Consider the following 26233-nt stretch of genomic DNA (forward strand, 5'->3'; position numbering starts at 1 on the left):
CTTACCTAGTGGGTTATAATCCCGGGGAGATTATGATGCTTTCTAGCAGCTAGCACTGCCAACATCTACCCTAGCGGACCTTTCTGGAATTCTCTACCTGCCTGCACAAGAGCAACTCCCGGAGGTGTGGAGCCGGAGTGGCAGATGCTGGGTATTTCTCTTCTTCCACTGCTGTCAGCTCAGCTCTGTGCCCGTTACAAGGTTCCAGTCCCTCTCTTGCTGATCTCCAGGCCTTGCCCACAGTCACTGACCTCAAAATGCCACCTGTTGCTTTGGTTCTTCTCTGTGCCCAAGCAGGTGAGAGTGAGGTGTTCCCATTTGGCCACTTGTCCGCCTGTCATCTTACTTTAACGGTCAACATGCTTTGTTTGTTCTCTGCTTTTAGTTTAGATAGTCAGGGACCATCAAAAACCAGCCAGAACACTGCAGGAAAGAGCCTGCCATCGGAAACTGTTGGGACAACATACCGTCAGCCAGGTTAACATCTGCCTTCTTCTAAAGATCATTTTCAAAACAGCAAAATCAGAATTCTTACCTTAATATAAAATAAATGCACAACAGAGTTGCCTCTATCTTGTGAATTAATAAAAGGGGATGTAAGGGATTAAAATTTTCACAAGGGAAAACTGGAGAACAGGTATATTTATAATAGATGATCAGAAAGGCTCAACTGGATTTGCTAATGCATGCACGACTGGACAGCACACTTATAATGAACAAAAATATAATGCTCAGAATAAGTGTTTGTGCAGAGAAGACCAATTACACTGTACTCCACCAAACAAAACGAATCTCCGTTTCTAAGATGAGAATTGTTTACTGTACCACTAGTTTCTATAAAAATAATTATATGGTGAAAGATAATAAAAAAGATAGGCCCCTATAGAATCATACCTCCTCACCAAAAAGTCTCCTAGGGCCGCTCAACATTCTGCTGACAAGATGATCCTATTTTTGTTTCTACTTTAAAGTCTTCCACTATCTTTCTTGAGGCTCCCATTTTTAACGTGAATAGTACTCACTGACTAGGAGCCAACCTGAGGAGTGGCTAAGAAAAATGCAATTAACTCATTTAGCCAATGCCTTTACTTGATTTTAGATATGTGTGTATAAGGCTGGAGAGATGGCTCAGCTGTTCAAAATGCTTTCTGCTCTTCCAGAGGACCCAAATGTAAGTCCAGCATTCACATTGGAGAGCTCACAACAGCCTGTAACTCCAGCTCCAGGAGATCTGACCCTTCTTCTGGCCTCTCCAGCAAGGTCCCCAACATGTGCGTGTGCACCCCCTCCCCGACACACACACACAAATTAAAACAATAACCAGCAAAAAAACTTAAAATTTTTCCAATTCTGAGCACAAAACCGGCTACTCGGAGTGCGCATGACCTAACTGTCTTTGCACGAACTGGCCTTGCCTGTGCTTTAGTCAGGCAGCCCGGAGTGGAGCTTCTCAGCTACGAACAGCCTTTGTAAAACAGACAATGCAACCTCTTGATCCTGGAGAGCCAAGGGAAGGAACCCAAATTTACATGCTTAAAAATTCCAGCGGTGGCCGTCATGGATGTGTTCTAAACCATAAAGAGACCCATGATTGTGTGGCTTTACTAAAGCCCCGGTCTAAGAAAAAGGCGGCAGCCCCTGTGGTGTGTTCCAGGTCTCCCTTCGCCTCTGAAGGAGTAAAGCCGGAAGCGGAAGTGCAGAAAGCCTGTCCTGATGCTGCCCCTACAGGAAACGCTGGTGTGTGATGGTCCCTGATTTCCTGTCTCCTGGTAATGTTTTCTAACCTTTTCTCACCCCACCCTTCTTCCCGCCTTCCCCATCTTTGTCCTGTCTCCTTCCCTTTGTTTACCCGATCGTTTCTCTTCCCTGTCTTCCACTGCCATTTCCTCCTTCCTGCTTCTCTCCTTATGTTTTAATGACCCGTGCCTCCCCTCACCCTAGCTAACTTTAGTCCCTTTCCTTGTGAGCATCTTTAAGATGAATCTTTAAAATGTTTTTTTTAACATTTTCAACATTTTCAACGTTTTAAAGATTTGTATTTACTTTTATTTATGTACACGTGAGCCGCAAGTGTGGAGGGACCTGAGGAGGCCAAAAGAGCGCCGAACTAGAGTTACAAAGTGGTTGTGAGCCACTCCATGTGAGTGCCAAATTCAGGTACTCAGGGAGAACAGTGAGTGTTCTTAGTTGCCAGATCCATCGCTCTGGCTCTATAACCTTTTCTTTTTAGAAGGCTAAGTTACAAGAAAAGATCTGAAAAGTCCCCTCTGGAGTCCTCAGAGCTTGAACCCTATCTGTTTTTTCCCTCAGACCTGGAAAAAGAATGGCTGAGCTTGTGTTTCAAGAAATGCTGATTCTTCTTTGTCCTTTAGATGAAAATTGGGATAATTCCAAGACATTTCCTTCTGTAACATATTTTCCTCTTCTCCCCAAGCCAGCTCAACTGTGTTCACCTTGTCATTTAAACTGGTTTGAGGGTAGAAGGTAAAACATGTGAGTGTCTCGTTACTGAGAGGCATAGCTAACTTTAAACTTTTATTTATTTGTTTATTTTTGCATGGGTGTTATGCCTGCATGCATGTTTGTGCATCATGTGTATGCCTGGTCTCTCCACAGAGGTAAGAAGAGGGCGTTAAACTTCTTGGGACTGTAGTTACAAACCATTGTGAACCAACATGTGGGTGCTTGGAATTGAACCAGTGTCTTCTGAAAGAGAAGGCAGTGCTCTTAACTACTGAGTCATCTCTCCAGCCCCAGCATATATAACTCCTAAAGAATCATTTTCTGACGACTGGCCATCACCTACTCATAACACAGTCTGCAAGGACATGACAAACCATAGCATTTTAGTAAACATGAAAAACCAGTAATGAAGAACCTGCACTCTATCAGCCAGTGTTTAAGCTGTAAAACCCTAACAGTAATTGTGTGTTTTCTTCTGATTCTTGCATTTTCTCTTCCTCTTTCTCTTTCTTTCACAAAGATTGTATGTGATGGTAATTTATAAATATTCTTCCCAGAAATGCTCAACTTATAGAAACCAAATTTCTGAGTTGTGGGTCCCCAGGATATGATCCATACGTCAGAAAGCAACAGAGATGGCAGCAGTGGGGGACCGGGGTGGGGGAGGTTTTCTGTCTTTGGGAGTTGTGAGGACAATGATCATAGTTTGTAGGGAACAATGCCAGGAGTTGGGTTGTTAGAGAACCTGCTCTGGGGACTATGAGAGTCAAAGGACATGGAGTAAGGAGTCTGTATTCTGCATGGAGTAACTCATCAGAGAAGAGAGAGAGGGACGGAGGGAGAAAAAAGGAGGTGCAGAGAAGGAATCCTTGAGGTAAAGCAGGAGATGTTATTCTGTGTCATGGTGGAATGTTATGCTTTTCTGCTTAACGTAGTACAAGATTTTAATCATGGGAAACATATCCCTCATATGGAAGAAGAAAGGGAGAAGAAGCCAAGATACTGCAAGGAGTCACCTGGTGATTTTAAGTGACACTTTTTAGTCTGTGTCTGTTGTGGAGTATTTGTACACTCTGTGAAGATTTATCACTGTGATTGGTTTAATAAAGAGTCAGATGACCAGTAGCTAGGCAGGAAGAAGTTAGGCAGGACTTCTGGGGACAGAGAGGAGTCTGGAAAAAAAGAAAGAAGGCTTTGCCAGCCAAACATGGAGAAGAAACAGGAGGGGCAGGATAGAAGAGAGATAAACTCCACATTATAGAATATAGGTTAAAATAAATCATGAGTTAGTTAGTACCCAGCCAAAGCTATAGCCGAGCTTTCATGATAAATAAGAAGTCTCCGTGTTGTTATTTATGAACTAGCAGCCCAAAGAAAGATCCGAATACATGTATCTTTCACACCCCCAGTTCAGCGTTTTCCTCCATGCACCTGCTTCTATTATACATCACCCCACAAAGCAAAATAGGGGAGTCTAAGCCTCTTGAAGTCAACTCATTTGGCATTCCCAGCTTCTTCCTATGGCTGGGATCGGCTTGGTGACTTACCCCATGCAGTTTTATTGAGCCCTGTGCTCACAGAGCCTTCCTCTCTGCCCTTAACTGAGTCCTTTGTTGCCACCATGTTGAATTTTTACACTTTTGAATGAATGCCTTTCGTTCTTAGCTTACAGTGAGCTTCACACTTTGTGTAGAGAGGCTCCTGCTTGCAGCAACTTATGGGTAGTAGATCACCAGTAATTTTTCAAGCCCTGGCACAAGAACGACTTGGGAATTACTAGATGGTTTTCATGATTAATAAAGACCATCATGAGCCTTTCCATAAACAGAACAGTGCTTGTCTTTCCCGAGGACAGGGAGACCCTCCTCTTCCTGAGCCCATGCTGACATGCTTCTCACGGGCTCCCCTGCCTCACAACGCCTGGACCATGGCCAGAAGCTGCATGGAAGAGGATGAAGGCACTCTTGACTTTTGCAAAGTTAAAAACTTGGAGAAACTTCAGGTAGAAAGGATTAGGCTAAGGATAAAAGCGGCTGGCCTGTGAGCTCCCTGCCTCTTGCCTGTTTCTCCTTGTTCTCATGGTTCTTAGCACGTTTATTCTCTCCTCTCTCAGTGGCCAAAGGACAAGTTTAAAATTTCTGATTTCCTCTGGGGAGCCTGAGAGAGGCAAGAGGCACTGAATACAGGAAATCATGTGGAGAGAATTTCTCGTTTATTACAGTCCCCAGATTACTTCCCTTCCCCAGCCTCCGCCTCCACCTCCAGCCACACGGTGCCTCCCAGTTTCTTCCTGCACTGAGGGACAGCTCACAGTTCACCTCTGCCCCCAAGTTCTGGAAGCCTGGGAGTATCTGAAGACTGATCTGGAGAAACTCAACCCTCCTCAGGTTACCTGAATGAATGGACCGCCCTTAAGTTCCGCCTCCACTCAGAGGTCTGGGGGCAGAGCTTCCATATCCGAGTAGATGTGAAGAGGCTTCCCACTGCTGAAGAGGAAGGTAGGTACTTGTGCGCATTTTTTTTGTCTCTTTGCATGTGAGGCTAGCTACTCTAAAGGAGATGGACGGGTGCCTGTCGGCCATGGCTGCCTGTTCTCAACTTGTTTGCCCTATGGAGATTCATTGGGTTAAAGATTGTCTGGGTAAATAGTGGTGGCCAGAGGGTATTCTGGTTGGTTGTTTTGAGCTCGCGTGTCTTTGGCTGGAGAATAGTGATGCAGCAAAGAACATGAGACACAAAGCGTGACCCTTGTTTTCTTTGGAGGAGTATTTCATTGGGGGTGGTGTGTTTTGGCTTCTGTGTGATGAAGGGGACATATTTGTGCTCTGACTTGCCTTTTCCCCGCTGTGCAGACCTTTACCACAAGTGTTTTAACTAGTTTTCAAGTTAAGAATATAGCAAGGTAGATAGAGAGGGTGCTAGCAACAGTATAGGTGCTTTTCGCTGACACAACCGTGCTTTTTATCTTATTTTTATTTTTTAAATAGACATGTTGTTCAGGGATTTAGTGGACATCTGTGTTGTCTTCCACAACTTTCTCACTCTTCCTGAGATTCCCTGAGCCACATGTCCAGCGAGAGCTACAAAGCCTGGCTTTACCTGTTTGGCGTGGAAATCCTATGCAGGCATGATACTTGTCCTTTAAGACCTGACCAACCTCGGCTGGGTGTCAGTGAGGTTCACGACGATGCAGCCAAGTCCCAGGGAAGGTGTGGCAGATCAGTCCACGGAGTTCTGATTTGGGTGGGGTGCGCCCATGCTTCATTGTTTCACATCCCCCTCATCAGCAGCCTTTCCTTGAGGAGAGAAATTTGCCCCGACTCCAAAGATTATCAGCCAATGTGCTCAACTCTTTCCCCTCTCTTCCTTGGTCAAGACGCCTCATTTGTTTGTTTTTACCACTGCATACTTAGCTTTGGCATCGCCTTTCTTCACCCATCCCCTGTTTTTTGCTACAGAGTTCTTGGCAAATGTAACTTTTGCCAAATTGTGCCTTTGTGGTTCTCCTGCTGAACTGTGTCTAATATATACACCCCACTGCCTACAGCTCTACTGCCTAAGGGGCTCAGGGATCGCTTAAGGGCTCCTTAGAAATGCAGACAGCCGTCTCTTCACTAGACTGTCTATGGTTCATCCAGACTGCTGGGTGGGTGACACGTGTACTAAATCTTGCCAGGTTCTGTCTGCAGGGAGGGCAGATGACTCTTTCAAGGGCTGCTCCGTAACACCCTGCCAGCCTCCCCTCTCACCTCCTGACTTCCCAACTGTGCCAAGTGCCACTTTCCTCGTCATGTGATCCCTCTGCTGCCCACCTATGACTCGGTGTGCTTTTGTCTCTGCCTGGATACCTCTCTTCGGTGTCCCCCCGATTACCTACTACAGCCTTGTTTAACTCTCATGCCCCCCACATTCAGTCCACCCCCGACCAAGCGCCTTGTGTCTGCAGCTTTTATGGCACACAAAGTACAGTTGCTATGGGTTTTCTCATCCTTGACTAGACTCTGGTGCTTTATTTCTGAATCCATGGCACTGAACACAACAGCTGCCATATCACTCATGTTAATCAGTATTATCTGAGTTCCTGAATGAATGGATGAAGGAACAAATGAACGTGTGAGCTACTGTAATAATTTCAATTAATGGTCAGAATGAGATGTATAGTTAGAAGCTTAGAGGGCTGGAAGTGTCTGTAGCATCTTCCTGTACTCCTTTGATCTGAGACTTGGCCAGACTTAATTATCCACCAAGTATTTTGAGGATATACTGTGTGCCGTTCATTTTTTTAAAGTCTCTACATCTCCCTGGATAGGTAACATCTCTGGTTAGGCACTTGCTAATCCCTTCTCCCCATGCTTTAACACACTAAGTCAGAGATTTACTCTCTCAGCCGTGAGTACGGAACACCTTCCTCTCTCAGGCGGCTGGTGGTGCAATCGGAACACGTGGCAAATGAATCGATGTGACCCTGAGCCAGAAACCTTTTAGCAATCTCCCTCCTACTCTTCCCTCTGCCCTCTAAAGAAAAGAAAGAGAAGAAACTGAGAAAACAAAGAGATCTGGTGGATCACAAATGTTAACGTATGCAAGTAAGGGCTTTAAGATGTCATAGAGCAGAAAGACTCCCATTGGGTTCTGGGGTCTCTGGCCAAAAGTCCTGCACCTGTGGGCTGCCTTGCCTGGTGACTTTGGGTCTACAACCTTTCTCTAAGCCTTGGTTTTGTGCAGTGGTGGACAAGGAAGCATCCGTGTCCTGTTGTACAGAGGTTGGGGTGCCTCTGTTCTCAAACTGGCTCATGATAATTCTTTTGAGAGAGGGTCTTATGTATCCCAGGCTAGCCTTGAACTATGTAGCCAGAAATGATCTTGAATTTCTGAGGCCCCTGCTTCCACCTTCAAGTCTTGGGTTCTCATGTCTGCCCTTATCACACCCAGTTTAGACTGTAGTGGAGCTGGAACCTGGGAACCATGCATGCGAAGCAAGGTCACTACTAACTGAATTACCCCTCACCCCTCACGATAATCTGAAGGGCAGTGAGCTGCGGTTCTCTGAAGCAGAGTCGCAAAGAGACCCTAAGGGAGTCCTTCTCGCTCTGCCTTTAGCCCCAGCCATTGGTGTCCACATTGCCCTTTGGTGCTCTTTCCTAAGGCACTGCATAGCAGCAGCTCCAAGGGAGCTTGCAGGAAAACGACACTTTCTACACGTACTCAGACCCAACCCCTAGACTTGGGGTGACCCAAGCCACTCTGGCCTTTTCGAGTGACTTCTTTCTCTGTCTTTTAACTCTCTTTTTCCTGATCCTCTACCACTGACATTTCCTAATAAAAACCCCCTGCATGTCCAGAACTCTTGCTTGCTTCCTGTTGCTCACACCGCTTTGCCTCTCTCACTTACTGCACCTTTGTACAACAGCCCTTCAGCTCGTTTCCCAACTACTCAAATTTGCACTCTTCTCTATAAATAACAGGTAATAGCTCTAGTCATAAAAGGATGTTATGCTACATGGGAGGGTTCTAATGAATGACCGTATATAGATTGGTTTATATACTACAAAATATACTACAATCTATCTCTCTCTCTCTCTCTCTCTCTCTCTCTCTCTCTCTCTTCCTTCTCCTCCTCCACTATCACTCTCTCTGAGCTGTATGCTGCCCAGGCTGAACTCTGTCTTAATAAATAGAGCAGGAGGGAAGAGCCTTGAACTCTTGGTCTTCCTGCCTCTCTCTAAGTGCTGGGATTCCAGCAGAGCAGCACCTCACCTAGCTTTTCTTTTAATTGCAGCCTTTTACCTGTGGGGTGAAAAGAGGTAAAGCCAGTTTTAAATTCCTTGTTGTTGCTTCCTTCCTTAACTAAGTAGTTGTACCTTGCTAAACCTCAATTCTGTTCCTGAAAATCGGTACTAACACACAAAGTGAAGAGAAGATGAACTGGCTAATGTATGTAACAAGCTGCTTGGCTGAACTATACCAGCAGAGCTGGGGAGATGGTTCAAGGGCTAAAATGCTTGCCTGGAAGACTTGCGAACCTGAGTTCGCATAGCCAGATGTGGCAGTGCACATCTGTAATCTTAGCTCTGCAGGGAAGGGAGACACAGAGACAAGTGGCTCTCCGGAGCTTTCTGCTCCCTAATCCAACCTAATCAATGAGCTCCAGGTTCGGTGAGGAGACCGTCTCAAAAAATAAGGCAGAGAACAACAGAGAGGCACCCCAAAGCCGACCTCTGGCATATGTGAGTGTGCGAGTGTGTATACCCAGTCGCACGGAGTCACACACTCTAAAAGAGTGCTTACAGGAGGCTAAGGTGGTGAAAGTGAGGATGGGATCACTCTCTGAAGGATATGCAGGTGTGTGAAGGAAGAGCTACACCGTGTAAAATGTAAAGATTGCCTTCAGTTACTCGAAGGTCTCTGGTATGGAAAAAGAGAAAGCCACCAGATTATGGAGGAGAAATTATAGGGTAAAAGATTTCAACTCAGCTTGCGGAAGGATTTACCCACCATTAGAATTGTCTAAAAATGGGTGAGTTGTCCTGCGGGGGTGGGGAACACCCTGTCCTGGGCAGCGTTCCAGCACCCCAGGAGACCAGAGACCAGGGTGTTCCCAAAGGGATGCCTGGCTGGGTGGGGTCTGCTCGATGACATTGAAGGTCCCTTCCCGCTCTTGAGAATCTCATGACATCAGTGCCCTAATCCAAGCCACCAGATAAAAAAAAAAAAAAAAAAAAGCACTAGCCTGGAGTGACGTGAGCTGACTTCTCACTTGCTAGCCGTATTTTTTGACTGCAATAATTTAAAAATAGGACCTTTGCAACAATAGACTAGTCGGACTTCCAGGAAAAAGGCGCAAAAAAAGAAATGAGACCACTGGGGTCACTCGGGAACTTGACTGTGGCTTGGTCTTGGCCCTTGCATTACAAACACATTCTTATTTGGTAGGAAACTGCCGAGTTTGGTGACATTTTCAGTCAACATAGACTCAGGCAACTGTCACAAGCTCATTCTCCAGCTGTGAAACAGGAGTCCTTTATGGATGTACATGTAGGCTGAGACTTTTTAGCTCCTCAGAGATCTGATTGAGACATATTGAGGCTAAATTGTTCCATGCTTTTCTGATGTCATGAGTCTGGTGTCTGACCTCTGGGGAGAGACAAAAGCTAGCTGGGGTGAGCTGCCTTCTCTAACGTCAAGTTCTCCAGCTTTCTACCCACCCTTTCTTCTTATAAAGATGACCGCATTGATCATAGCCTGTGCGTGCCGATAACTTGGGAGTTTCCTAGAGATGTGAGAATCAGCTTAAGTGGGCTCAGGCTGTCTAAACTTCTGGCTAATACTCAGTTCTCTATAGACTCAGGAGAACTGACTCTGCTTGCAGTCTGTTTAGGACCCTCACATCCTTCTGAGGATGCTGGGCTGTATTCCAGCACGCCTTGGCTTCCTAAAGTCTCACACTGAGATCCCAGGGGTAGGAAAAAGAACAGCAACCATCCCTTCTACAGAAAAGAGAACCAACAAAGGCGGCAGTTTGTCATGCAGAAACAGAGGTGCAGCATAGTTTATTCTGTAGGTTTTCTTAAAGACGGCTATGCAATAAGAATTCCCTTTGAAATATAATCAGCAGTGCAGGACCACCATATAGAACTTTTGCAGAGCGGTGTGTTTATTTATAGATGCACTTTGGCTATGCCGCATAGCAAATCAACTGTCTAACATCCACAACGTGGCCCTGGGAATTTCCTCCAACAAGGCTGTGCTTCCGTCCATTGTTGCAGTACAAAGGGCAGAAGGAGGCTTGAGTGGGGATCTTGTAAACCCCACCTAGAGGGAAACATGGAGGCTGTCATCCCCTTCAGTCAATGTGATCCCCAGTGCAGGGGGTCAAGATGGAGGTCGTCCTCCACTCTGGGCAAATGCAAATGAGGAGATAGGTTTGACTATTTCGTCTAAAAATATCTCAGACAGCGGTGATGGCAATTCAACAATAAAGATCTGCTTTCTATTTGCGGCAAAGGATGTACTCCTCACCAGTGTTGGATGTTGGATTCTGGCGGAGTTTTGATATGGGGTGGCGTTTGAGGAAACAGGTTAAATTTTATAGCAAAAGGTTTTTTAAGCATATTACTGTAGAAAGACAGCCATAAGAGCATACACACAGCCCCAACACACATGCCTAGGTACTTGCTAATGCAAGCACAGGTCCTTGAATCACCCAGAATTTTGTAATTATTGTAGGCTTGGATTTGTTCATCTTCAAGATAAATATAAAAGGTCTTATATTTTATTAGTTTGGAGATAAATAAGCTACTATATTACAAGCTATCAGACCTTAACTAGACTTTCGCTTAAGGTTCTACGGTATGGTTCTACTTTTCTAAAAGCTCCTTATAAGTCATTCCTATGAAAGTATTTAGCAACCAGCTTCCCCTACTGTAGGCAAAAAAGCCCAGAATGCCAGTTAAGCTTGGTATGGAGGCAAACGCTTCTAATATTAGTGCTAGGGAGGCTGAGGCAGGAGTAGCTCTCCAAGTTCAAAGTCAGCTTGGGCTGTACAGAGAGTTCTAGGATACCCTGAGCTACATGGAGTGATCTTTTCTCAAAACCTCCTAAGACCTGGCTATGCTGAGAGCTTCAGTGTAAGTGATGTGCTTGCCTGACAATGTGAGAACACCAGTTCAGTCCATGGAGCGCCTGTAAAAAGATGGGTTCGGTAGAGCCTGTCTGGTCTGAGGACTGGGACGGCAAAGGCAGACAGGTCTCTGATGCTCCGCTGGCCCTCCACCCTAGCCTACTTGGTAGACTCCAGGCAAATAAAAGACTCTATGTCAAAAACAGGGTGGACGGCCTTTGAGGAATGGCAGGCAAACTTGCCCTCTGCCTACCGCATGCACACGTGCATGCAGCCACACATTCAAACTCCAAGATCAAAACAAAAACTTATTTTACTTGATGGCCCGTTGTATTTTAATCACCCTGCACATTCCGAGGGAGGTCTGTGCAGCATTGTTTAAGGGCTCAGTGCCCTGGCTGGTGTCTGAGGGTCTCATGGGAGGAAAAGGTGGGTCTCACATCTACATTCCACACCTGCCCTGCCATCTGTGATCATGATTCCAGGAGCTCAAGGCCCAGCCCCAACCCCAACACAGTCAAAGCCTCAGGGAGCAAAGGGGACCTGCTTGTAGAAAGAGCAGGTCAGTGGAAGCCATGGGCCTTGTCAGCAGGTGACCCTTCCAGGTCCCTTCCAGGTCCCCAGATGCAGAAAACCGTTTGCCAGCCCCACAGTGAGAATACAGGAATGCTGGTAAAAATGCCTTTCTGGGTTGTTTTGTTGGCTGAGTGTTTATTATCAGACACCCCTCAGGGGTTCACAGGGCAGGTTGCAAAGGTCCGTGTGAGGCCTGGGAATTTCCTTCCATAGAGGCCATGCTTCCTGTCTTTGTTGTTCCTCAAAGAACAAGTGGAGGCATTACTAGAGATCCCCACTTAACCCTCTCTTGCTGCTGCCTTGTGGCTCCTCATAGCTGAAAAAATACACACGCTGGAGAGTAAAAGATTTATGCATTTCAACTGCATGTGTGCTCTTGCAACATGCCGGTTCACGAGCATGCAATTCTGGGTGCTTGTGTGTGCATACACATGCATATGCACTAATTCAGTGTCAGTTCTTTCTCAAATAAGAGTCGAGTTCCCCACCTTATAGTGTGCTTATTGACTAAAGCAGAGGCATGGCAAACTGAAAGACCTTTTCATAGGATAACAATGATTTATTGAACATACTTCTGCAATACTGTTAAGCACAAAGGAAATGCAAAAGTTCTAGAAAATTCTAGAGCATATGATACACACACGTGCAGGCACACACTTTCATGCCTGGTGAGGGTGCAAAGGTGTCAGACAATTGTCTGAGCTAAGAACAGGAAGGATTAGAAGGCCTTGAGTTCTGATCTTGCCTGAGACTGTTCTGTGTTCTCTAAAACCACCATCTGGAATTCTCTAAGTACCAGGACAGTGAGTGCCCACATGCCCTCCCCCACTTCTGTACACATGTGTGCAAGCACACTTTGCCCCCTTAGAAGGAAGGCTTGAGACAGTCCCCTGTCGCTAGCTCTAATTAAAATCACAGTTCTGGTCATTTCCTCTCCGAGTCTCCATTTTCTACGCAGTCGAAGTGACTGACAGCGTGGCTATCATACTATTTTAATTTTCATCCCGGGAGCGTTTGAGCATGAATTCTGCCGCTTGTTTACTCTCCTCTCAAAGCCCAGAGAGTGGTTTGCAGAGGATGTCTGAGGGGGAACCATGGCGACTGTGGAGATAGAGTGTGCGCATTGTGTCAGCGCAGCAGCTGTCCGACCTCCTTTCTCCTAGGAGTCGAAGGAATGGACAACGGCCCGAGAGGACGCACGCTCTCCCAGCTCTGGGTTGGGGATGGGATCCCACAGCCTCTGCTGGGCTGTCAGCAGGAAGTATTGCACTGCTGTTTGTTCTTAATAAACCTAATCCCTTTACAGTATTTATTGTGTGCGTGCTCGTGTGTGCATAGGTGCATGTGTGTGTGTGTGCAGGTGCATGTGTGTGCATGCATGTGGAATCCAGAGCTCGATATCGAGTGTCTTCCTCCATCTCTCTCCACCTTACCTTTGAAGACAAGGTCTGTCAGTGAACCTGGAGCTCCCAGTAATTCACCTTGACTGTCTAGTCAACTGGATCTCTGGATTGCCCTGTCTCTGTCCTGTCTCTAATCAGCACTGGGATTACAGGTGTGCACTGCAGCACCCAGACTTTTGCGTAGTCTCTAGGGATCTGAACGTGGGTCCTGATTCTTGTGTAGTCATATTGTACCAGCTGAGCCAGCTCCCAGCCCATGTTTTCTGTTTTTGCAATACAGCAGTGCAGGAGAACTGAAAGGATCAGAGATGCCAAGCAAGGTGAATACAGGTATGATAAGATGTGGGTAGAGTGGTGGACAGAAAGCGGATTCCCAGATCCTCTGGCCCCTTGAAGCCAGACCCTGTATATAGGCATGTAGGGGTGGGAGGCAGGAAAGGGAAACATGCTGCCAGTTGCACATTTTCCAAGTAGCATCTTTTGTGGTACCCCCAAAGTCTGACACACATTACTCATGTGTAAGAACCATTGTCTAGAAAATCCCCCCCCAGTGTTGGTTTAGCAGACAGTTTACAGTGGTGGCATAAGGGCCCCTTCACACATTCTTTGGGGTGAGTGTGATGGTTAGCTTGTAAACTTGACACAATCTAGCATCACCTGGGGAGAGAGGCTGGATAAGGGACTGTCAACATTAGGATGACCTTGTGAGCATCCCTGTGCAAAGTGTTTCGGGTAACTGCTGTGGGAAGACTCAGCCTACCACGGGCAGCCCCATTCCCTAGGCAAGGAGCTGGGATTGTAGAGGAGTGGAGGCATCAAACTGAGCCCAGGCAGCTACTCAAGCAAACACACACACATTTATTCCTGTCTGTTCTCGACTGTAACCTGTAACTGTAAATGGAAACAAATCTCTTTCTTGCCTAAATCTCCCCCACCCACTGCCCCAAATATTTCAACACAGATATGAAACCTTAACAGTAGGTTCACAATTTTTCACTGTAGGCTCATCTTTACTAGAACATTTATCCTGTGTGTAGCCCTGGTTGGAGGCACCATTTGGAGGAAAACGCTGCCTTCTTCCGTTCAATCTTTTGTAATATTGCATTTACCCTTCTGTTGTTTGCATCTCAGCACTTTTGTGTGTTGGAACACAATAGAATGTAGCGAAGAGAACTGGATTTGGGGCTCAGATTCTGCCTGAGCTTTTTCAATATGTTTGATTTTTCAGTCCGTGTAATTTTGTGTTTTGTCTTAAGCCTTGAAAAGTTGCTTCGTTTTTTATCAGTCTTTTTATCTGAAGTGGAAACAGCTAACTAATTTATACAATATTATGAAAGTTAAATGACAAAGTACATAAAATTTTATCAAAAGTGCTCAGAACACGCTTATGATGAGATTTGTTCCCAAGTAAAGATAGGAATCACTAGTAACACCTTCACCAGCAGGAAAGTCTGTAATTTTAGGAAACCTGTAACCTGTGGACAGGTTCTTTCTTAAAGCCTTAAGACAATATTCTAGGCTATGGTTATAACTTGGTGGTAGAATACATGCTTAACTTGTAAAAAAAAAAAAAGCCCTACATTTGATTGTTAATATGGGAGGGGGAATTAAAGATTGAAAAGAAAGAGAAAAAAAGATAATACTTAATTCTTTTTTAGCCACAAATAAATGTTACTCCCTGATGTGAATGCCCTTACTCAGAAAAGGGTAGGATTTAAAAAATAGCAAACGTCTAACTAGAGTCAGATGTTTGCAATCTGAGAAATTGGGGTGGGTGTGGCTTATTTTGTAATCTGAACACTTGGGTTGGGTGGGCCTTTAGTTTGTAATCTAAGCAGTTGGGGTGGGTGGGGTTTAGTTTGTAATCTGAGCATGTGAGGTGGGTGTGGCTTTAGTTTGAAATCTGAGCACTTGGGATGGGTGGGGCTTTAGTTTGTAACCTGAGAAATTGGGGTGGGTGGGGCTTTAGTTTGTAATCTAAGCTCTTGGGTGGGTGGGTAGGCATTGAAATAGGAGGGTCACTGCCAGTTGGAGTCCATCCTTCCCTACAGAGATGTTAGAGACTATCCTGGGCTATTCAGTGAGACTGTCTCAAAAACAAACTAAGAATATAGTGGGCTAGAGAGATGACTCAGCAGTTAAGAGCACATGATCCTCTTGCAGAAGACCCAAGCTGAGTTCCCATCATCCACATCTGGAGACTCCCACGCCCTGCAACTCCAGTTCCTGAGATCTGATGCCCTGTTCTGGCCTTATCAGGAGCCTGCACTTCTGTGTACAAAGCCACATAAAGACACACATGCACAATTGCATAGTTAGAAAATACAATTAAATCAAGCTAATCTACTTAGATAACCTGCCTGTGAACAGAGATTGCTGCCGGACACTCAGTCACCTGGAAAGAGCATCTATAAAAGTCCACATGTTTTCTGTACCTTCTCCTCAGTTTAGCAGCAATTCAGCCCTCTGTATGTTCAAATCAAATAGCCGACTTAAAGGTTTTTAAACCAGAGAATTGTTTTATTTGAAGTCCACATTAAGTAAATGCTTTCATAAATGGGAATTTTGATGATACATTTACTTATTTATTGTGATAGATTAGCCTTCAAAATTAACACACACACACACACACAGCCATTATTAAGGATTTGGCTAATATTTCTAGCTGATTGAGATTGTTTGGTTTCATTTTAGCCTCAAAAAGCTAACCCATCAAGCTTGAGCATCTGTAAATGGATATACTTACACATTCATGGAGATACATGCTAGGAATTTATGGTGGTTATGCATGTGGGGGTCTTAGCTGCAGGATTGCAAGGCATCATTTGTACCAGAGAAAGAGAAGAAAGGAGGAAATATATTAGTAACCTAGAAAGAACTGAGACTGTTTGGAGAGAGGGAGGGTGTGAATTCACTGTGCATGTGCACATAGATAAGCAAAGAAGCATCTTAGGTCTTTCTGGAACTTTCCTTGCTAGCAAGGAGGCCCTAATACTTACCAGGCTTAGTTCTCAGCACTTCCAGGGCATAATACCATTTAATATCTCCATTTCACAGGTGAGAAAACGGAGGACTGGAGATAAATAACTTGCCTGGCCTCCTTAGTTAATCAGTGGTAGAACTGAGGCCTTTTTTTTTTTTTAATCCAGTAGCATGGCACCACAGGCCAAGTTCTTGCTTTTTCTAGGTTTCTAATAATATGCCACCTCAAGGGTCATTCACAAACATGAATGAGCATCCACTTCTCTGGACCGCATACTACAAGGTGCTGGGCCTGAAAAGTAGGCAAACACCAACAGGGTAGGAATGGCGCAGGAAGGCAGAGAGCCTAAAAATAGATCTTTTGCAAAGCAGCTCAGTTAGTGTTCTGACAGAAGGAAGTCGGGGTGTGCTGGCAGCTGGAGAGGATTCCGACAGTAATCTTGAACCAGCTCCTGAAGGACAGGGCAAGCCAATGCAACAGAGACACAGGCCAGGGGATCGCATTAGCTGCAGGGCTCTTGGGTAAGAGGAAAGGGAGGAGGCATTCATGTATGAAGTCATCATTTTGCCTGTCATAAATGTTTAACTCTTGTCAACTGTGTCTCGATAAAACTGGGTAAGACTGACAAAGCACAGGAGGAGACAAAGCTGGATGTGGAAATAGAAGTTCTAATTACTAAGGGTATTAACTGGAGTTGTGTGTGTGTGTGTGTGTGTGTGCGTGCGTGCTGGTGTGGGTAATTGCATATGTGTTGGGGTGTGTGCATACGTGTCAGGGGAGAAAGGAGAGATGCTCTGTGGATTGACCCAAGAGCACCTCTATCTGCCAGAGTTTCTCTCAAGGCCCTGATGGTCTCACTCCAGGCTGGGAGCCAGGCAGCCTCAGCACCTTCTCAAGAGTGAGAAACTACAGAACAAGGCAATCCTCTGTCTCTCCATAACCATTAAATTCCCATGTGCCCTGGAACCACCACGGAGCTTGGTAGACGGCTAGTTGCCAAGCCCTGCTGCTGGTTTTAGGTTGGAAAGTCTGGGGCGGGCCCCAGGATTTTACAACACTACCTGATGGAATCCACCATTTGACACCCACATGCTAGGACCACTGTTGTGTGAATCTAGGTCCGTCTCTCGCGTGTGAAGGCAGGAACCTCACAAAATCGTTTGGATCATGCTTAAGTCATGTTACTTAGAAATGTCCTCAGAAGAAGTTCACTAAATCTCTTCTTTGTGGTACATGCCTCTTTTATTTTTAAACATTTCTGTAATTAAATAAAACCCAAATCCAGATATTTCTGATATTCTGGTTCATTTTGGTCTGTAAGGGGTCAAAATATGGTGACTTCTAGGGTTCTTAGGAATTTTAAGAATTGGTCCTTTGAAACCTCTGTTTGCAAAGCAGGAAGTCAGTTGTTGCCCAGAACAAACACTTGAATCAGGCAATCTGTTCCTTTGGAGGACTTTCACGCTGCAGCGTTTAAGCAACTTTCCATAATATCCAGGAGAGTTTGAAACTGAGTCTTTTTGGCCTGGACCATGGAGGAGAAAACAGGAGGTCTGTGTCCTGTCTCTGAATGTGGTCTGCTAGCAAAGACAGAATATATCCTGAGGGCTGTTATTTCCTCCTGGGTAGATAAGGCAGGAAATGCTAGGAAACCAAGATCACTGACAAGAAAGGATAGGAAGAATGGATGGGGAGGAATCTGTGTGTTCCTTTACCTTCCTCCCGCTTTGTTTACAGGGGTTGGGGTTGAGGGGGTACTGAAGCCCTCCCAAATCTCTCAGCTGCAGGTCAGGAGCCCAGACGCCACAGAAGAACAACTGAAATCTTTTATACTTCAGATTTAAAGGGGAATGTTGGGGTTGTCAAATTGGCTCAGTTGGCATGGTATAAGTAGAGACCCAAACCCCAAAAGTTGTCCTCTGACCAAAACGCACAAGGGGATGCCACTTTCAAAGCCACCAGAATGCTGTCATTTGGCTAACAGAGAATTTACATGGTGTTTGAACTGGTTTTATGGGCTTTCTAGGTTTAAGGGTGTCCATGTTTCTGAAACACATAAATTCAATGGAAAATTGTATTTCCTCAAAGCGACTCTTGGTAGGGAACCTTTCTGGTCCTCAAGATGCTTACTATTACGTTGGAAGTAGAGCAGTCAGTCCTTGAGGGCCCTTTGCTGTGAGGCTCCAAGACGCACATGGGAAGCAGACACTTTAGTGGGTGAAACTGCTTAACGTAGCTAAGAAAATTCTGGTGGCACCAGTCATGGGAACACATGCCTGAAATCCCAGTCATTGGGGGCTAGAAATGGGAGCATCCGAAAGTCAAGGTCATCCTTGCCTACACAAGCAGTTTAAGGTCAGCCTCGGATATAGGAGAACCTGGCTTAGAAAACACAAAGAGGCCTGAGCCAGGATGGAGGAGTAAGGAGCAGGAGGTGGGTTTCACAAGGGGGAAGAAGGAACGGCTCATGCCTCCACCAGCACTCGGATGCACACACTCACACTCCTCTGTGGTCTTCACACAATCCTTGCTCCTCAAATTACAGAAATTGCCTTTTTGTCTGCATTGCTCTTTCAGTCAGATCTGAAAAGGGAAAATGAATGCCACGCTGACAAATTAACGAAAGAGGCAGCTAACTCTATAGGCGACTTGAAGCATGGGAAAACTGCCCACACGGTTGTTCTTCTTGGACAAAAAGTGGCAAGGAGCTGGGAGGATGAGGAGTGTCATAAGAACTTGGCAAGATCTATGGCTGTAGGCACATGGTTTGTTCTGGATCAGAAGCTGAGGGCAATCATTTACTGAACTGAAGCCTGGCCAGAGAGAGGGGAAGTAAATTCTGCAAAATTTTTCTCTGGGATGCTTCTCTTATACTCCCCAGGATCAGCAGGGAGCAGGGGAGCCTTCCCTGAGAGTTGTTTCATCCCTGTTCTGTAGCAATGCCTTCTTGAGGGCATGGTGGTATAGAATAGGGCACTCAACAGGACACCAAAAGACAAAGAAGGACCTGGAGGGGAAGCTGAGACTAACCAGTACTTTTCTGTTGCTATAGTTATTGCTTCTTCTTGGTTTCTGGACCAAGATCATTCAGATCTTGGTTGGGGTTAGTACTACAGGCAGACGTAGAAGGAAGAAATGAGAGATGGACTGGCATCTAGATGGCCCAGTGCCTGTACTGAGTCTCTCAGACCATTGCTTTCCTGTCTAAGTGTACTGCGTGAGCATCTGCACTTTGCTAACTCCGAACAAGGTCCCCAGCCCAGAAAGCATCAGTGAACCTGAACGTGCACCCAGGTGTTGGTGCTCTGATATCTGCTGTGTTAGACACATGAGACAATTTAGGCATAGCTGATCCCCACCCGCTTGGATAGGAGAAAGCTCAGGGTTCCACCCTTACCTTGCTGAGACTGAGTTTTCTCATCTATAAAATGAAGATGCAGATGGTCTGTCCTCAGGATCTGAGGGTCTATGGGAACCTGACGCTGTGACGGGCAAGGTAAACAAGGGCAGTAGCAACCGCTGGGGCTGTTTCTTCATCTCTTATAAGTACAATATTTTAATTAATAAATTAAATTAATTAAATTATTGATGAAATTAATATTTTCATTACTTTTGGAGAGTTTCATATGGATGCAATGTATTTTGGTTATATTCAACCCCATTCCTTTTCCCTAACTCCTCCCAAATCTTACCCCCACCACTCTCCCACCCATCCAAACCTCAAATCATTTTTTCGTTGTTTTTGAGTCCAATTTGCGCTGCCTTTATACTTGTGGGTGGAGCCATGTACTGCAGCGTGGTCTAACTACCAGGGACAACGCCCTCAAAGAAAACTGTCTCTCCCTTCCTCAGGAGCCATCAACTGCTTGGGGCAGAAAGGGGGGCAGCAGGAGTGGGGGAGGAAGCTGTGAGCTCCTCTCTCCTCTACACTAGAATGCTTCCTGGCTTGGTCTTAGGCAGGTCTTGTAGAGGCAACTGCAGCTCCCAATGAGTGGTCTGTAATTCACACAAAATCGTCCTCTGACTGTGAGAGAGGTGTTGCCAAATGTTGCCAGAGGCACTGCCTTCTGCCCTGGGGCTGTCCTTCCACACTCACGATTAGAGAGGGGTCAGGAGGTAAGAAACAGCCTGTCCTTCTGGGCCGCTTCACCCCTGTTCCCCAGCAAGACTTCCTGCTTCCTTCCTTCGGGGTCAGGTGGAGTGGAAGCTTGTTTGCCTCCAGGCTCTGCAGACCTCACTTTTTAAAAAGTGGCCCAGGGGGGCTTGGAACTGAGAATTTTGATGCTTTCCTTCCTCTTAGTTAGGAAGATGTTTCCAGATGGAGCCAGTCAAGGAAGTGGGGGGACTGGAGAAAGGAAGAGGTAGGATTAGCTTCTTCTGAAGACGATAGACCCTGGTGAGTCTTGGGATTCACATAGCCTTCCTGTTCTGTGAGCTCTCTCCCCATTCCTACTTGGCATTAACAAGTCTGTCCTCCATCCACCCTTGTATATGAGTCCTGAAAGGATTCAAGAAGGACACCAATTAAGACGACTGGGTAACCTTTAAAGCCATTCCCTCTGCTCCTGTGAAGAGGTCCTTCAGAGGCTCGGTGACCCTGGAGTCCGGAGGGGAGGCTGCAGAGTATTTAAAATGAATGAAAGGGGAACCAAAGTCTGAAAAAGGTGATCAGAACATGGTATCACTTCTGGACGATGCTAAAAACAAGTAAAGCCTTTGCTATTCTAAGTTCTGAAGAATTGCTCACAGCAGAGTTCAGCAGTATTACCTAAGCTTCTAGTTAGTGTAGCTGTGCCTTTTTGTTTAAAGTTTATTCTAGCCTGGGGTGGTGGCGTAGGTCTTTAATCCTAATACTCAGGAGGCTGAAGCACGAGGATTTGCGCTTAGCCTGGTCTACATAGGCCTCCCAGGGCTCCACAGTGAGACCTTGTGTCAAGGGAAGAAAAAGGCATGTATGCAATGCTGGAGTTAATTCAGACAACTTTCATTCATATGCTCCTGGCACAGAAAGACTCAGCTACTCTGTTGCTTTTAATCCTACAGTCCTGGGAAGTAACGCAGATGGCTCAGCAGTTAAGAGCACTTGCTGCTCTTCCAGAGGACCTGGACCTGGAAGAATAGATCCTCTTTAAAGTAAGCTCTGGCGCTAGGAACACAGAGCACTGTTTTAACATAAACCAAGGGCTCCATCCCCAGCATTAAATAAACCCAGGATGGTGGCCTCCATCCCAGCATTTGGGGAGCAGAGGCAGGAAGATCAGAAGTTCAAGATCATCTCTAGCTACACAGCGTGTTCAAGGCCAGGGTAGGCTACCTGTGGCTCTTTCAGAAACAGTAGCTAGCCACGCTAGCACAGGGTTGGAAAGACAAAGAAACTGGGCAGGAATCACTCCAGTTCTAAAATCCTGTGACCGTGAGAGTTTCTGTTTGTGTTTAAAATTTAATAAGTACAAATTTTAGTTCATACTTAAATATTTCACTGGATTAATAATATTTATGACAAGAAATTTTTTCCACCTTAGTTAATAATTTTCAATTTAATTAGTCAAGTAAATTATGGTTTGGGCCAGTCCGTGGTGGCACATGCCTTAAATCCCAGCACTTGGGAGGCAGAGACAGGTGGATCTCTGTGAGGCCAGCCTGGTCTACAAGAGCTAGTTCCAGGACAGGTCCCAAAGATACAGAGAAACCGTGTCTCAAAAAAAAAAAAAAGAAAAAAAAGAAAGAAAGAAAGGAAAAAGAAAATTATGTTTTCAAATAAAAATAAGGGAGTATCACAGAAGATAAAACCGTGCTAAAGAACTTAAAGAGTGTGTATTTCTGGGTTCAATCCCTAGCACTTGGGGGAGAGGGGAGACTAGGTCAATGAAAAGAGAAGAATTTAGGTAAAGATCTGGTCTAGTTGTTAAATATACTACAATCCTCCGCGGTCCATAGTCATGTGTGTATCTGCTGCCTCCTTCATTCCAACTACAGTGTGAAATTTGACTGTGTATGAGATCCAGGTGTGTGCACGCACGCGTACACACACACACATCTGTACCTTCATGTATGTATTTGTGTGGCTAGACTAAAAATTTAAATGGCTTTCCCATATCAGCATTCCAGGTCAGATGAGGCAAGCTGGAGGGGTGTGGGCCTGGAATAGTCATATAATTGTGTACTAACCTCCAAGTCCAAAAATAGCTTCTTGCTCCTGAGAGGCGAACACTGATAAACCAAAGTCAACGTAATTAGGAAAAGGCTTGAACTTGGAAACGCAGGCCCTTCCTTGTGTTGGGGTATGTCATCAGAACTGTGGCAGGATGGGCAGACTCCACAGGGCAAGGCACCAGTTTGCACAATGCTAGGTCACATATCAAAGAGCAGTAGCAGCCACCACAAACACCCTTCCCTTTAACTTCTTGCCCTGCCTGGAAAACAGTGTCGGGCTAGAACCCAAGGACAATTCATCTTCACGGTGACCAGCTTGATTAGGAGGGCAACCGCAAGGTCAGTTCCTGCATCAGAGGTCCCCGTACCAGTGAACAAAGAAGGCACCATCCCTGTGTGTCGTGCCCATGTAAGCAGGGGCATCTCCATGACTTAGGTCTGGGGAGGCAAGGGATTCAGATGACTTATAGGCAAGTCACTAGTGACTAATGCTTTTTCCCAGTGTGAAAACCAACAAGTTATTCTGAACATGAGTGAGCCACTAACATAGAGTATGGAAATTATGTCCTCACATCTCTTAAATGATTCCCAAGAGATAACGAAAAAGTGGGGTCCTTGCTCCCCGTGGACCTTTCTTACTGTTTCCTCAAGGTGTACTCACAGATCCTCAATTTTTAGCCTTCCTCATCTCTAGGCCTTTAGATTCTTTTTCATAATGTTCAATCTTTTGCTGTTGTTTTTGTTGTTTTGAGATAGGGTTTCTCTGTGTAACAGCTGTAGTTGTTCTGGAACTAGCTCTGTAAGCCAGGCTGGGTTCAAAGTCACAGAGATCCACCTGCCTCTGCCTCCTGAGTGCTGGGATTAAAGGAGTGTGCCACACTGTCTGGCATCTCCAGACCTTTAAAAAAGCACAAGGAGTCAAACTTCAGAAAGTCTGATTCTCATTTGTGCTTCGAGTTCCATCTTCACCACTGCTACCCCCAACAATAACTGGGGCTTCTCCTCAGTCACCCTCATTTTGGCCCCTTTTTATGACTGAATTTTAGAGCCACTGTAGTTCTTCATAGATATTGAGTGGTACTTGGCCAGTCCTTCGCATATTTCAGTCTAGAGCAAGCATCTTCATGGTGCCTGACATGTGATGTATTCTTGAAGAAGCTTTTTAGAAAGACTGTATCATCTCCCGTGGAATCGAGAGATGAGTTAGTACAGGGCCGTGCCTGTAGAACACAAAGATAGAGACCCTAGAGCCAAACCTTAGGTAGGTGGGTGGGGTGGCAATTGTACTACTGGGAAACCCTTTTATGGTTGACCAGAAGTCTATGCTAATTTGTTATTGCTACCCCTGTGTTGTACATTTTGGAAAGCTTATGGTTTGAGCTTTCCCCCAGGAAAAATTTTACTTCACCCAAATAGTGTATAGAACATGGTAGTGTATTTCTTTGTGTACGGAGAGTTGGTCATACTTCTAATAATAGGGGTTTCATTGGGGTTTTAATGTCATAGAAAACCTCGTGTGGCTAAGTTATTGTGATGGTTAATCTCAATGATCTGTTTGATCTGAGAGATGCTTAAGAAGGATTATCGTTATTGGATTAATTAAAGAAAGAAAACCTGCTTGCTGTGGACGACACCGTTACCTTGGTTAAGATTCTGGGTTGTATATAAAGGAGAAGGCCGGTTGAGCATAAGCAATGTTTGTTCTCTGCTTCCTGACTGAATACTCAATTTGACCAGGTGCTTCTAACTGCTACCTTGACATCTCCATCATGATCACTATGAACCAAAAGAAAGCTTTCCTTACTTAAGTTGCTGTGTCAGTGTATATTATCAGCAACACCAAAGTAACTAAGACAGTCAGCCACCAAGTCCCAGCCTGACATTACTTCTGACTGTGTTGAATTATGCTAATGGCAGGTGTCCTAGACAGCTGAAAACTGAGGGGGTAAAAGAAAGCGTGACTTTGATTACTCATTTGATGTGGGAGGTCCTTCTGTATATGTGTTGCTGTTATTGGTTGATGAATAAAGCTATTTGGGCCAAGAGCAGGGCAGAATAAAGCCAGGTGGGAAATATGAACAGAGATATATAGAGTAGGCGGAGTCAGAGAGATCCTATGTAGCTGCTTAAGGAGAAAGACACTGCTCAAACCTTATAGTAGGCCACAACCTCGTGGTGATACACAGATGAATAGAAATGAGTTAATTTAAGATATAAGGGTTAGTTAATAAGAAGTCTGAGCTAATAGACCAAGCAGTGTTGTAATTAATACAGTTTCTATGTGATTATTCAGGTCTGGGCAGCCAGGAAACGAAAGAGCTGTCTCCGGTTATACTCATTCATCTCTTTGAAAAACATTCATTGAACACCTTTTTTTTAATAGTTGCTAAGCGTCTTGAACCACCTTTCCTTTCCTCTTCTTCTTTGTTCCTCCATGTACACATGTATGTATGTATGTATGTGTATATACACATGACATGAGCCACAACGTGTACCATAGCATGTGAAGGTCAGAGGACAACTCAGACATAAATTGCCAAACTAGTCAGTTTGATGTAGGAATCCCCTGTCTCCACCTTCAGAGGTTGAGATTGCAGGCAGGCCGCCATACACACCTGGCATTTACCTGGATTCTAAGGATCCAAATTCTGGTCCACACACTTGCTTGTCAATGAGCCTTTCTTCCCAGTTCCTTCTTTTCATTTTCTATATGAGCTCTCCTAGATCCCAGGCTGGTCTTGAACCACTGTGTAGCCAAAGATGACCTTGAATTTCTAATTATCCTGCCTCCCCATCCCTAGTGCTGGGGTAACAGGTGTGCGACACCACTTCTAGTTTATGGTGCTGCGATTGAACCTATGGCTTTGTGCATTTTAGCTGTGATGGCTACTCTTGGTTGTCACCTTGACTACATCTGGAATTAACTAAATCCAAAAATGGAGGGCATATCACCGAAGGATTAATTGCTCCATTTGAAGTAGGAAGATCAACTCCTATTCCAGATCTTGAGGTGGGAAGACTCATGCCTTCAATCTGGGTCACACCTGCCGAAAGGGCATGGGAAGCAGTTTTCCCCTTTGCCTGCTTGTCCACACCTTGTTACCATATCCATTCCTTTCCTAGAACAAGAATCTACTCCTTTGGGACTCCAGCATCTATTTGAGGACCAGCTGAGACACCCAGCCCTGTGGATGGAACAGCTACTGGATTCTTGGTCTTTCCGTTCACAGCCAGCTGTTGTTTGATTAACCAGATTGCAACCTATAAGCCATTCTAATAAATCCCCATTCTCTCTCTGTCTCTCTCCATATATATAAATATATATTATTTGTAAAATGAATCTCTATATGTGTATTTACATAATATGTTACATATAAAATGAGTATATATAAAGAGCGAGATAGAGAGATTCATTTTATCAGCCTATAACTCTAGAGCACCATGACCAATGTATTAAGCCAGAGCTCTACCAACTGAGCTGGCTCCCCAGCCCTTACTTTTTCTTTTTGTGACTGGTGATGGAGCTGGAGAAGAGGTAGTTGCTGTGACAGTAACAGAGGAGCGTTGCCGTGAGTCGGGGGAGAGGAAAGGGCTGTGTCAAAGGAAAAGTTCGAAAGGCCACTGTGGAGCACACTGTTGGGACTGATTTTCGCACCTAGAGAGAAAGGCAGTGGGACCAGAGCATGGAAAAGGAAGGAAGCTATCAGGAGAAGTGGGAGCATTTTCGTCCTAAACGACAGGGAAAACAAAAAACGTAGAGAAGCAAGTGAAGCAACAAGGAACTGTTCTATTTAACTGACCTTTCTCAAGTCGGCTGCTAAGAGTGAGGCGGGGGCTGTGCGGTGGCCAGTTTGATAAACAGCGTCAGTTACAGAATGGCCTGGATACGTGACTGAGAGAGTTAGCAGGAAGCGGATGAATGTGTGTGCAAATGCCATGCAGCCCTCGGGTGCTTCTCAAACTCCTGCCTCCTGACCTGCTTGCTTTTCTTTACCCTCTGTCCCCTAAGGTTCTTTTATATAAAATAAATTCCAA

At 45.2% G+C, this 26233-nt stretch overlaps 1 protein-coding gene and 1 non-coding gene across 2 annotated transcripts in view; one reads left to right on the forward strand and one right to left on the reverse strand.

Annotated features, from left to right (window-relative positions):
* Nucleotides 1-2387: 2387 nt before the first annotated feature.
* LOC113457592 lies at nucleotides 2388-2514 on the reverse strand. Its single transcript, XR_003378139.1, has one exon. It is a non-coding gene; the product is annotated as a small nucleolar RNA SNORD22 (small nucleolar RNA).
* A 2271-nt stretch (nucleotides 2515-4785) lies between these two features.
* The window catches only part of Adgrf5 (adhesion G protein-coupled receptor F5), a 94316-nt gene continuing 72868 nt past the window's right edge, over nucleotides 4786-26233 (forward strand). The window contains exon 1 of the mRNA XM_013350994.2: nucleotides 4786-4961. The gene's annotated coding sequence lies outside the window, so the exon portion shown is untranslated. The remainder of the gene's footprint in view (nucleotides 4962-26233) is intronic.

The sequence above is a fragment of the Microtus ochrogaster genome, linkage group LG2, assembly GCF_000317375.1.
Source record: "Microtus ochrogaster isolate Prairie Vole_2 linkage group LG2, MicOch1.0, whole genome shotgun sequence".
Lineage (NCBI taxonomy): Eukaryota > Metazoa > Chordata > Mammalia > Rodentia > Cricetidae > Microtus > Microtus ochrogaster.